Genomic DNA, 14,286 nt, shown 5'->3' on the forward strand with positions numbered 1-14,286 from the left:
TCTGGTTCCCACACGCTGACTTCGAAGTAAGTGGGTACGCAGTTCATGATGGCGGTGAGTGGGAGCAGGTGGGACGCAGTGATACTGGGAGACCCGGGGGCCCACTCCTCACCCCTGGAGCACCCTCCTCCAAGCACAACAGTTGCCTAATAGCAATGTGTGACAACCAGAGCACACTCCTGCAACATTTACTGGACTAGGCGGGCCCTTCTGGTGGTGAGTGGAAGCAGACAGGACGCAGCAGTACTAGAAGTCGGGCGGCCCGCTCCTCACCCATAGAGGGCCCGAGCACATCATCCATTGTCTAACTACAATGAGCAGCAGCCTGAACACATTCCTGTGGCCATAAATGGACTAGGCAGGCCTTGGCCTATACAGCATAATTGAAATCAAGATCTCTGTGGTGCTAGGGTTGGAGGGTGTGGATGAGCGGAAGTATTTCTTCTCTGTTATGTGACTGAGGAGCCTGCTCCCCATCCCCAGTGGAACCCACCCTGAAATTGACTTGCTCCAAACTATTGCTGGCCACATACTATAAAAGAGGCCATAATTAAGGGGGCCTCAGTGCACTTGGTAGGTCAGAGAACGATGTAAGCGCCGGCCGTCGGCAGTGAGTGGGAACTGAAGGGCTGCTTCGGTTCTCGTAGGCCTGGTGGCCCACTCCTCATCCCGATGAACCTTTTCTCTCAAGATGTGGCTTCCTCTATTTTGTGATGCAGGAGCAACACTCTGAACACCAATATCGAGCCCTTGTTACAGACCTGATACACAACAGCTTGGATTGCCATATCTTTGCATAACGTCATATACCACACTTAACTCTGCACTAAACTAACTGGTGAACAATTGCTTTTCTTTTACATGAAGCCTCCATTTACGTAAGGACACAGTGTTTAACTCAATGAGGAGCTGCCAGTGCCACCTACCTCTGAACCACAATATCCCCAGCGGGCTCTTGGATCAAAATTCATTGAGGAACAGCAACAGAATTTGGAACATCAAGATAAAAACCAATAAACCCCCCTCTTACATGCACACTGGTTCAGTCCCTGCTGACTGCTCTTCGTTCTGCACCTCATAGACTTGTGTTACCCTCACTGCGCAAGCAACCCTCCCATACAAACTTGATATTATTCTTCAAGAAGTCTGTGACTCGCGCCTTGCCATAGAACCACAACTAGGTGTCATAACCACAGACATAAACCTGCTAAAGGATGATCACCGTAACTTAGCGGAGAAAGTCAAAACAAACAAAACATCCATTGCCTCCTTGCTGCCCACCAGTGCAGATCACTCGGCACAGATAACTAAACTAAATCAAATCATTAACATTTATAAAGCGCGCTACTCACCCGTGCGGGTCTCAAGGCGCTAGGGGGAAGGGGGAAGGGGTTACTGCTGCTCGAAGAGCCAGGTCTTGAGGAGTCTCCGGAATGTGGAGTGGTCCTGGGTGGTCCTGAGGATGGTGGGGAGGGTGTTCCAAGTCTTGGCCGCCAGGTAGGAGAAGGACCTCCCACCCGCCGAGGAGCGGCGGATGTGAGGGACGGCGGCGAGAGCGAGGCTGGTGGAGCGGAGAAGACGGGTGGGAGCGTAGAAGCTGAGGCGGCGGTTGAGGTATTCTGGTCCCTTGTTGTGGAGGGCTTTGTGTGCGTGGGTGAGGAGACGGAAGGTGATCCTTTTGCTGACAGGAAGCCAGTGCAGGTGTCTCAGGTGGGCGGAGATGTGGCTGTTGCGGGGTATGTCGAGGATGAGGTGGGCAGAGGCGTTTTGAATTTGTTGCAGACGTTGCTGGAGTTTTGCGGTGGTCCCAGCGTAAAGGGTGTTGCCGTAGTCTAGGCGGCTCGTAATGAGGGCGTGGGTCACGGTCTTTCTGGTGTCGGCGGGGATCCAGCGGAAGATCTTCCGGAGCATGCGGAGGGTGAGGAAGCAGGAGGATGATACGGCGTTGACTTGTTTGGTCATGGTGAGAAGAGGGTCCAAGATGAAGCCGAGGTTGCGTGTGTGGTCTGAGGGGGTCTGTGCGGTGCCAAGGGCCGTGGGCCACCAGGAGTCGTCCCAGGCGGTCGGGGTGTTACCGAGGATGAGGACTTCCGTTTTGTCTGAGTTCAGCTTCAGACGGCTGAGTTTCATCCAATCTGCGACGTCCTTCATTCCATCTTGCAGGTTGGTCTTGGCGCTGGTGGGGTCCTTGGTGAGGGAGAGTATCAGTTGAGTGTCGTCGGCGTAGGAGGTGATGATGATGCTGTGTTTGCGTACGATGTCGGCGAGGGGGCTCCTGTAGACATTGAAGAGTGTCGGGCTGAGCGAGGATCCTTGTGGGACGCCGCAAATGATCTCGGTGGGGTCTGAGCAAAAAGGTGGGAGGTAGACTCTTTGAGAGCGGTTGGAGAGGAAGGAGGCGATCCAGTCCAGGGCCTGGCCTTGGATCCCGGTGGAGCGGAGGCGGGTTATTAGGGTGCGGTGACAGACGGTGTTGAAGGCAGCCGAAAGGTCGAGGAGGATGGGGGCAACTGTTTCTCCGTTGTCCATCAGGGTTCTGATGTCGTCTGTGACTGAGATGAGGGCGGTTTCAGTGCTGTGGTTGGCTCGGAATCCGGATTGAGAGGCGTCAAGAAGGTTGTTGTCTTCAAGGAAGATGGTAAGTTGCTTGTTGACGGTCTTCTCTATGACTTTGGCAGGGAAGGGGGAGGAGCGAGATGTGGTGGAATTTCTTCAGGTCGCTTGGGTCAGCCGTAGGTTTCTTCAGTAGGGCGTTGACTTCAGCGTGTTTCCAGCTCTCGGGGAAGGTGGCAGATGAAAACGAGGAGTTGATGACGGTCTGGAGGTGTGGGGCAATGATGTCCTTGGCTTTATTGAAGATGAAGTGTGAAGAGCCAAGAAGAGGGACACAGAAGAAGAGAGCACACGCAGGTCGCGGTGCAAAGGAGAGAGAAAGAAGCACACAGAAGAAGAACACAGATGAAGATAGAAGACGGGGAGCAGGGAAGAAAGAAGAGTACAGAAGAAGAATACAGAAGAAGAGCACAGAGGAAGAACAGAGATGAAGAAAAGAAGCAGGAGAGGAGGTGAGTAGCGCGGGGCAGGGCGAGGGGCTGGGCGTGGGGGGGGTACTTACTGTGAATTCGCTGGGCTTGCTAAGAGGTCTCAGGAGCCTGGGCTGGTGGAGCTGCCGCGGCAGGGTGAGCGACCTACCCTTGGGTCAAGGGTCGCTACCTCTGTCGCGCAGCGGCCGCCATAAGAGGGAGGAGGTGGGGAGGGGTCAGCTGGGGTCGGGGGACGGGAGTGGGGCGATGAATGGGAGCTGGGGGGGCGGGGCGTGCAGGAGGTGGCGGCGGGAAAGCGGAGGGAGGGGGGACAGGTAGAGCGGAGAAAAGATGGGGGAGGGGGTTAAGGGTGGCGGGGAGTTTAGGAAGAAAGTTAGGAGGAAAGTTAGGAAGATAGGGGAGGGGGGGTTACAGAGGTGGAAGTGGGTGAGGGTGAGAGATAGAAGACGGGGGGTTACAGAGGTGGATTACAGAGGTGGAGGTGGAGGTGAGTGAGGGTGAGAGATAGAAGAGTGAAAGGATAGGAAGATGGGGGTTACAGAGGAGGTGGCGAGTGAGGGGGAAAGATAGAGAGATAGGTAGATAGGGGCGTTACAGAGGGGGTATCGAGTGAGGCAGGTCAGAGACACGAGACAGGAGCAGGAGGGCAGACGCAGGAAGAACCAAGAAGCCGGTAGAAGAAGAAGAGGAGCAGAAGAGGGAAGATCAGAAGAGAGAAGAACATAGAAGGAGGTAAAGAAGAAGAGGAGCGGAAGAGCAGAACACAAAAGAAGGTAAAGAAGAAGGGGAGCGGAAGATCAGAAGACAGAAGAACACTGATGAAGGTAAAGAAGAAGAGGAGCGGAAGAGCAGAACACAGAAGAAGGTAAAGAAGAAAGGGAGCGGAAGATCAGAAGACAGAAGAACACAGAAGAAGGTAAAGAAGAAGAGGAGCGACGAGCAGCAGAGGGAAGAGCCAAGAAGAGGGACACAGAAGAAGAGAGCACACGCAGGTCGCGGTGCAAAGGAGAGAGAAAGAAGCACACAGAAGAAGAACACAGATGAAGATAGAAGACGGGGAGCAGGGAAGAAAGAAGAGTACAGAAGAAGAATACAGAAGATGAGCACAGAGGAAGAACAGAGATGAAGAAAAGAAGCAGGAGAGGAGGTGAGTAGCGCGGGGCAGTGCGAGGGGCTGGGCGGTGGGGGGGTACTTACTGTGAATTCGCTGGGCTTGCTAGGAGGTCTCAGGAGCCTGGGCTGGTGGAGCTGCAGGGGCAGGGGGAGCGACCTACCCTTGCATCACATAGAACTTCTCCAGGAGTGCACAGAAGATGCCGAAGGTAGGGCACGTAGAAATAACATCCAACTTATGAGAATGCCGAAAGGTGTGGAAGGACCACATGCAGTACAATTTATTGAGACCTGACTTCAGACAACGGTGACCCCAGCAGGGCTATCAAACTTCTTAGTTGAACAAGTCCACCGAGTTCCTACCAGGAAACCTATTCCAAGAGCTCTGCCTAGTCCCACTGTGGCAAAAATTTCAGACTTGAATGACTGCGCTGTTTTGTTTAAATCAGCTTGCGAAAAAGCACCCATCCTTATACAAGAATCTCTATATTCCCTGACTATACTGTGGCAATGCAGTGCCAATGCTCCTCCTTCGAAGAAGTAAAAAATAAATACATGCAGTCAACTGGCCTTACCTATGCATTCCTTTTTCCAGCCAAACTCAAGATAATACACCAGCAACGCGCCCTCTTTTTTTACTCTACTGACTCATCACTTGAGTGGCTGGAAGAAAATTTCCCAACTGCCTGTGCGGGTGAACCAAAGAAGAGTACCCTCCAAAACCACAGCAGAGACTGCATCATTGTCAGCCCAGTGAGACTGCTTGTAAAACCCAAGATGGAACGCCTTCCCCACACCAAGCATTGGCCAGTCAACTAGAGACGCACCCATCGGCGTCCTTTTTTCATTCTACAATAGTGCACAGCAGCTCGATCACATCACACAGTAATACCTCAGACTCAGATTCTATGGGGAGTCTGGCACTGTTCTCATCAATAACTCCAAAGGCAGCTAACGACTTATGAGAAAAACTGTGTACCAGCCATAAGGATAAGGGAAATGGTGGATGCCCAGTAACGGGTGCTGCCGGAGGAGAGACATATAGCTTAGCGTCTTTGAGTGAACACTGTTGGGAGCTCTGCAGAGCTTGGAGATCCAATCAGAGTATACAATGCCCTAAAGCAGACATTGTGCTACTTCCATATGCACCATTAGAGATACTTCTCATTGGGAGTCCGGGGCTCGGGTGGCCTCTCTTTTTGAACCAAAATGGTTTTGGAGTGTAACGTCTAAATGTTTCTGCAGACTGCCCACATTTACCCCACATGCGTAGGCACCAATTATGTGTGAACTATAATGATATGGTTTGTTATTCAGTTTGGTCAGCTCCAACAAGGCGCAAGACTGAGTATTGGGAAATTATGTTTAATATGCCCTCGCAGACACCTACACTAAATGTTGAATGTGTTGCACAAAATGTCTGGTAGGTAATACCCCATAAGTCATGCCCCCCTTATCATGGCTACTATATTAACATTTTATAACGTTTTTACCTGGAGCATGCAGGGCTTAGGGACGCTTCATAAATGACACAGAGTACTAGCTCAATTACACAGAAGGTAAACACAACTAGCTTATCTGCAAAAAGCCTACCTGACAGACATAGATGCCCAGAAGCTTTGTAAAAAGTGGAGAACGCAACTGCCTTACTTGTCCCACTCTTCCTTTGCTCATGGCGTGGCAATTTGGATCTGAGCAGGAGTTCCTTTTGCTGCCCAGGATACTCATGTTGACACTCAGGGGTACATACTAGTGAAAGGGACCCTGTATGGCTCAACCCTAGTGCTTGGTTGAATATACGCACCCAAAACAGATCAAGACATATATTGGTCACATTTGTCCACTGTGTTAGCGGAAAGGGCACACTATCCCTGGTTACTGGGTAGGGATTATAATACAGTATTTGACATTTCCCTAGATCGTTTGCACCCCCCTTACCTGGTGCGGCTATCATAAAGCAAGGTAAATCCCCACAGCAATGGATGGAGGGCTGGGTTCTGGCAGATATACCTGTCATAGTTGCAATGTAGGATGTAGGGAATATTCATTCTACCCTTATCCTTATGCCCTACACTCTCACCTAGATACATTTCTATGCTTCTCCCATCTCCAATCCAATATAACACATGCCATGTATTTAGCCAAAACATTCTCAGACTATAATTTGTTAGAGATCACGCTGACTTGGGGCTGAATACCTGCACACATACATTACTGGTAAATACAACTGTCACTTTTGGAGGATGCAGCCCTTCCTAACTCCCTCGCCGCTACAATAGACAACTACTTCACTGGAAAGTCTGGAACACCCTTCTCCACCCTGGGGGAGTGGGAGGCATTTAAAGTTGTTATACAGCGCATCTCCATAAATATCCTAGTGGGAGCGCATAAGGAAGTCTTGGCAGCCCTGCAAAGAAGGGAAAACAATATGGGTAAGCTAGAGGAGGCAGTAGGAAGATGCGAAATTGACTCTACACAACTACAAGAATATCGAACATGCTGACCTCTGAGAACGCCTCAGAATAATATACCACAGGTCATACCTACAAAAAACACATGCCCAAGCTCACAAATCTCTTTTAGCTCAGCTTATTCGACCGACCCCTATCCTATCCATTAATACACCAGTCCTGGGTACAGTGACAATGCAGCTGGATATTAACACAGCCTTCCAAGAGTTTTACACAGACCTCTACGCAGCTCCCTCAATGTTAAAGGCTAAAGAAACAACCTGGTTCCTAGGAAGTTGTGGTTGCCCGCAGTGACTCCTGATGACCAGAAAACCTTGAAAGCTCCCATAACAGTAAATCAAATAATGGGACAGTTAAGGAACTAGCCCGCAACAAAATGCCTGGCTTGGATGGGTTTCCCATTAAATTCTAGTCTACATAACTAGCAAGGCTGGCCCTGCAATTGGAAAAACTATATGCTGCATCTTTTAAAGAGGGTTGCCTCCCCCTTTCTATATGGCTGTCCATAGTTTCTTCCCTACTAAAAGCAGGCAAGCCTCCTGAAGAATTGTCCTCATACAGACCCTTATCTATACTGAATACTGACTATAAAATGCTGCGTAAAATTCTGCCACGTTGATACTTCCTACTTCCTTTACTCCAATGTCTCCCACACATAAATCAATGCAGCTTTATACCAAAGCGTAATACGTCACTAAATATAAGGTGCCAGTTCTGAATAATTGTTGCAATGTGCAACGGCTATCCGCATGCAGGTTGCCTTTCCCTAGATAGCCGCCATGCAATTGTCACACTAAGCTAGGAATACATGCTTATGGTACTAGAGCACTACGGGATACCCCAACATGTATTAACTGGGTGAAACTCCTATACCGAGAACCGATTGTGAGAGCCAAAACTGGCTCCCATATTTTGGTACCTTACGTGATGCCTCGGGGGACCCGACAGGGCTGTCTCCTTTTGTCACTGCTTTATGTACTGGCAGTTGAACCTATAGCACAGTTGCTTCATCATGAGGCAAAACCCTGGGGAATCCCTATTGACGGCACAATACATGCTGTCTCGCTTAATGCAGACGACATGCTTTGGACTTGAAAGACCTACGAGAAGATGTCTCTGGAGTGGCCCAAACACTGTATAGATTCAGAGAAATAGCAGGCATGAAGACAAAGACTGACAAGTCTTGCACTTTCTCCTTCTCGGACACCCAAATACATTTACCATGAACATTTGGTCACACTTCCATTACACTAGCACCACATACATTTTGCTACTTAGGAATTCAAGTATATTGGGAGACACAAGACCTGTTGGTGGGAAACCTAATGTCCACAATTAATTCCCTTCAAGCTCAAGTTGGCTTTTGGATTATGTTGCCATTATCAGTGGCTGGACGGCTAGCGCTGGAAAAAATGGTCTTTCTCCCATGATTGTTGTATCACTATAAATCTCCCCATTGTGGTACCGGCTGAGGTACTTAAAGTATTAAACATGTTGCTGGTCAAACTTGCCTGGGGTAATATCCATTATATAGTGAGCCTGTTTAAAATACATTTACCAGTGATAGGAGGTGGAATAAGTGCTCCAGATATTAAGGCAGACTTCATAGCCGGACAACTACAGTAACTCGCATACTGGCTGGCAGTCCACAACTTACAACAAATTGGCTTCACAGCAACGCAGCTTAACTGGGTACAGCTCCATAAACTGTTGTGTTCAGAAACATCACCTTCCCACTCAGCCTCACTAATATTGCCCACTGTTCCATTCTGGGGAGTGCAAAGCCACAGTCTCTCAAGTGGATGCCTTTCTCCATTGGTTCTGGAGGGGGCTTTGTGCCCAGAGTGCTTCATTGTGCCAAGGACTGAAGTAGTGGATGTGAATCTCCACTGGTTCTGCAGGGGGCTTTGTGCCCAGAGTGCTTCATCCTGCCAAGGACAGAGGTAGTGGATGTGAATCTCCACTGGTTCTGGAGGGGGCTTTATGCCCAGAGTGCTTGATCCTGCCAAGGACTGAAGTAGTGGATGTGAATCTCCACTGGTTCTGCAGGGGGCTTTGTGCCCAGAGTGCTTCATCCTGCCAAGGACTGAGGTAGTGGATGTGAATCTCCACTGGTTATGCAGGGGGCTTTGTGCCCAGAGTGCTTCATCCTGCCAAGGACAGAGGTAGTGGATGTGATACTCCACTGGTTCTGGAGGGGGCTTTGTGCCCAGAGTGCTTCATCCTGCCAAGGACAGAGGTAGTGGATGTGATACTCCACTGGTTCTGGAGGGGGCTTTGTGTCTGGAGGGACCTTTGTGCCCAGAGAGCTTCATCCTGCCAAGGACTGAGGTAGTGGATGTGAATCTCCAATGGTTCTGGAGGGGGCTTGGTGCCAAGAGTGCTTCATCCTGCTCGTGACGGACTCAGTAGCGTCAGTGCCCTTGGTGCCCATGGGCCAGCGGGGCTAGTGGCGGCGGTGCCCTGTTCAGCGGTGCAAGTGGCGGCGGTGCCCTGTTCAGCGGTGCTTGTGGCGGCGGTGCCCTGTTCAGCGGTGCTTGTGGCGACGGTGCCCTGTTCAGCGGTGCTAGTGACGGCCATGCCCTGTTCAGCGGTGCTTGTAGCGGCGGTGCTAGGGGCGGCCATGCCCTGTTCAGCGGTGCTTGTGGCGGTGGTGCCCTGTTCAGCGGTGCTTGTTGCGGCGGGGTCCTTTGCAGTGACTCAGCTGCTGGCGGTTCTGTCTGGCCCAGTGGGGCTGGTGCTGGCGGTCCTTCATGGCCCAGCGGGGCTGGTGCAGACGGAGGGCTCCTGGGCAGCTGTGAGGGTGGCAGTCGCCTCCTGGGCAGCAGGGCTGGTGCTGGCGGTGGCCTCCTGGGCAGCGGGGATGATGGCGGTGGCCTCCTGGGCAGCAGGGCTGGTGGCGGTCGCCTCCTGGGCAGCAGGGCTGGTGCTGGCAGTGGTCTCCTGGGCAGCGGGGATGATGGCGGTGGCCTCCTGGGCAGCGGGGATGATGCCGGTGGCCTCCTGGGCAGGAGGGCTGGTGGCGGTCGCCTCCTGGGCAGCAGGGATGGTGCTGGCGGTGGCCTCCTGGGCAGCGGGGATGATGGCGGTGGCCTCCTGGGCAGCGGGGATGATGGCGGTCTTCTCCGCCGTGCTGCTATTCCCAGCATTGTTGACTTTCTTGTGGCCCTTCCCCACCTTGGAAGGTGTCGCAGCTGAATCCACACTCCCACCTGTACCCCTGGGAGCCGCTTTGGTGGCTGGAGTCTTCCCCTTCTCCCGCCGGGCACTGGCCAACTTTTGATGCTTGACAGGTGGGGGACTGTCCGTGCTGTGGCTCTGTGCCACACTGGCTGCACTGGTGGCCGGTGCACTCCAGATTCCGGTGACTACAGGCACCACTGGTCCCAGAGATGTTGTGGCTGAGGTGCTAGGTTGGGACCTGGAGAGTCGGGCCCTAGGAGACGGACGGGGTGGGGGAGGTGTGGGAAAGAGGTCAAGGTTGGACAGCAAAAGTTTTTGGGGAACACTGGGACGGGTAGCTGGAGGGGGTTTGGGAGTGGAGGAAGAGGTTGTGGTTGTAGGAGGTGTTCGTTTGGTGACTTTGGGTGAAGGTGCATGCGCTGGAGGCTGTCGTGAGGTGGATGTCTGTTGGGTGGGTGTGTGCCTGCGTTTGTGTATCTTGGGAGGGGGCTTCACAGACACACTGGGAGAGGACACAGCGGACGTGTGAATGGCAGTGGGGGTGGTGACTGCACGTGAGCGGGGTGTGGTGGTGGGTGTGCTGGTGATGGAAGTAGTGGCTGTAGATGTAGTGCATGCAGGTGTGAGTGTAGACGAGACAGGGAGGGAGGAGGGAGATGAGGAGGAGGGGGACACAGTGGAGGCAGTGGATGTTGGTGTGTCTGCATGTGTGTGATGCTTGCGTGAGTGCCTGTGGGATGTGTGATGCTTATGTTTGTTAGAGCTTCCCTTTTGTGTTGACGTGTGTGCATGCTGGTCTGACGGTGTGCTTGGGATATGCTGAGGTAGAGGGGATTGGGTCTGGGTGGAGGAAGTTGGAGGGGGGAGGCTAGAGACAGGGACAATGGCTGCCATCAGTGCTAAGGCCAGAGTCTGAAAAGCTTGCTGAAGGGCCGCCTGACCAGAATGAATGCCCTCCAGGAATGCATTTGTTTGTTGCAACTGCCTTTCTACACCCTGGATGGCATTCAAAATGGTAGACTGCCCAACAGTGAGGGACCTGAGGAGGTCAATGGCCTCCTCACTGAGGGCAGCATGGGTGACTGGGGCAGGGCCTGAGGTGCCTGGGGCGAAGGTGATGCCCACCCTCCTGGGTGAGCGGGCACGGGGCAAAGGCTCAGGGGCTGCTGGGAGGGCGGTGCTGGTAGGGGGGTTGGAGGCTGTACCTGTAGATGCGGGGGCACAGATGTTGCCGCCACCACAAGGGAGGTCCCATCAGAGGACGAGTACGTGTCACTGGTGTCAGCTCCGGTCCCCGCCGTGGAGCTCCCCTCGCCCTCCATCCCACTAGTGAACTCGGAGTCCATAGTGTCGCCCTCCAGGGCCATGTGGGATGCAGCTCCCTCCTGCTCCGGTGCCACTGCTCCTCTGCCTGATGATGCTAATGCACACAAGAACAGGGAGACCACAAAAAGGGGGGGACGACAGAAGAAAGACATGTTGAGTGCATGCATTACTGCTACCGTTGGCAGACACAACAGACACAGAAGCCCCCAGCACTACGCCGCAGACTTGGCCTCCACTGTTCAATCCCTGGGACATGTCCAACAGAGGATCATGACTTAAATCTGTTATTACTGTCTATTCATGCTTCTTTTTGTGACCTTCAAAACCTGGCATTCACTACCCTACATTTCAATGGGGACCAAGTCCCCCTACTCCTGTAATAGCTGCCAAAAAATATTGTACACTTTGAGGCCAGCCAGTCAAAGGGGTACCTTTGGGACCTCACCATAAACCCTTTGAGTCAAGGTATGCTCATCATGCACCCTTATAATTTTTAAAATTCTTTTTGAGGATGCAAGGACCATGGCCCTGAGTTATGTAATGGCTGCTACAACATACTGTTTATGTTGTGGCTAGCCAGTCAGGACTGACTAGCTACCTTTAATGAGGCCAATCAAAGCATATATGGAAACCAACAATCCAGATTTGACTATCGTCCTTACTTTCAATCCCACCCCAAGCATGTGTTTAAATGCAAATTTCATGAAAATGACTGAACAGATTTATAGCAAATCAGAATAAACACACTTTCTGAGCAAAATTCTAACTTTCTGCCAAATTTGGTATAATTCTGTATCACATCACAAAATTAGCTATGGGAATTAACATAGGAGAACGATGTTTTAGGACCCCTGCTTGACGGATCACCCCAAAACTTTCCAGGAAGGAGCTGAGATAGATGAACATTTTTTGGAATGTTTTGTAAAGTTTTCTCAAATGGTCCCAAAGTTATTAGTAAAACAAAAAAACACTCTTTCTATGGATATTGTGATATGACTGCTGGTCTTTAAGCAGAAGTGTTAGACCTGACAGCCTTAGGCTGTCTTCCCCAACATGTTGTCTACCTCCTCCACTTTTTAGAACAGTGATACATTGCTTGTGTTCTCTTTCCTAAACATGGTAACTGTAAGAAAACTAGACTTTTTACAGATGGCACCCCACTTTTGCTGCCATTTGGATTACTGGATGCTGGTTTTTAACCTGACAGCACACTGGAATCTGCTAACCAGGTCCAGGTGCCTGTGCTTGCTCCTGATATTCGTAAATGTGAATTGGTATCCCCAATTGGCATGCACTTTAACTCCCTTATTAGTCCCAAATATAGTTGCAGGGGGACACAGGGCATGGGTGTTAAAGGGTTCACCAGGGCCTGAAACACTTTTTGTGCCGCCCTAAGTGACCCAAGCAAACTACTGACCTCGGGCCTGTCATTACAGACGGCAGGAGCAGGGCAAACTGCTTGAAATTGACTGTGCCTCACTGTGTGTGGCACAGTCAAATGCACTGCCTTTCGTATTTGTCAGACACCCCTAAGGAAGGCCGCTTCAGCCCAGGAGGCAGGGTGCATTACATTTAAAGTGTAGAGATGTAAGCATGAGCCTCAATGTCTCCACAATGTCTTTAACATTAAAGTACACTATAAGTAATAGTCAGTTAAGTTAACGTTATGTTTTCAATGTGCATTTTTACTGTGATTTAATATTGCTTCTAAAATCTACACCTTCTGCTGTAGTGATACAATTCTGTTCATTTTGATCTCTAAAACAGGATAAAATTAGTTTGTGCTGTGTCAGTTACATATTGTTTATGTTGGTGTTCTGAAATACTTAACACATGTTACCTTAGTGAAGCTGCTCTTTGCCACACTACCAGGACTGAGCTTAGGATTTATTAGTGTGAACCCAAGGACCATCTTTGGGATATTGTGAGAGCAGTATATTGTGAGGACTAACCTCACACACCACATAATACTCCACTTTCCAACAGTAACATTGGCTCATCCCCAATGGGCATATTTAATTTACTTATACGTCCCTAGTAAAGTTCATTATGGGTGCCCAGGACCTGTAAATTAAATGCTACTTGTGGGCCTGCAGCACTGATTGTGCCACCCACTTACGTAGCCCTTTAACCATGTCTTAGGCCTGCCATTGCAGATCCTGTGTGTGCAGTTTTACACAGTCATGTCGACCTGGCAATGTAACCCATTTGTCAGGCCCAAATCTTCCCTTTCTATACATGTTGGGCACCCCTAAATTAGGGCCAAGACACCCAGAGGGCACATTGCAATGTATTTAGAAGGCAAAACATGTATGTTTACGTTTTACATGTTGTGGTAGTAAAAAACTCCTAAAGTTGTTTTTGAACTGCACCAAGGCCTAGCTCTTTTGTAGGATAACATTAGGATTACCTTATTTCATCTTGTAAGTGTAATTCACAATCTAGAAGAGATAAACCTTTTGAGTTTGATGTCTCTGGAATCACAATTTAAAATCACAATTTATGGTGAACTCAATTTGTAATTCTAAAATTGCCACTCTTGGAAAGTTGACATTTTCTTACTTTAGCCACTTTGTGCCTCCTGCCTGTCTCTGATCACTTGTCTGAAGTAGGTGACAGCTGGGCTTTGTGTATTCCCTCTAGACTGTCACATACAATGGGAGCTTAGGTGTGAGTTGATGGACAGTCCAGGAAGGATGGAAGGGAGGAATTAGTCGCAGCCTCACTTGCACCCGAATAGGCTATGTCCTGTTCCCACGCAAAGGGTTGCATAACCCCCTGTAGTGAGTCTGGAGGCAGGCCAGGAAGGGCAGGGATGTGCACTTCAAAGGCCTGTCTTTGAAGACCCCCCCCACTTCAGAGGCCCAACGGGGTATAAGTACTGGACCTCTGACACCACCAACTCACTACATGTCTGGACCGCTGAAGTCTCTGCTTTGCTGCTTAAGGACTGCCACTCTGCTGGGCTGCTGCTTTCTGGACTCCTGACATGCTGTGCTACCTTGCTGTTTGCTGTTCCCTTGCCTGGGTGAGAAGGACTGGACCTGCATCACTTGAACCCAGAGTGACTCCAAGGGCTAGTTGACTGGCCTTCTGGTCTGAAGTCACAGGGACATAAAAGATGTCCAACAACCCTGCCCCTGCACCTA

This window comes from Pleurodeles waltl, chromosome 4_1 (genome assembly GCF_031143425.1).
Source record: "Pleurodeles waltl isolate 20211129_DDA chromosome 4_1, aPleWal1.hap1.20221129, whole genome shotgun sequence".
In the NCBI taxonomy this organism is placed as follows: Eukaryota; Metazoa; Chordata; class Amphibia; order Caudata; family Salamandridae; genus Pleurodeles; species Pleurodeles waltl.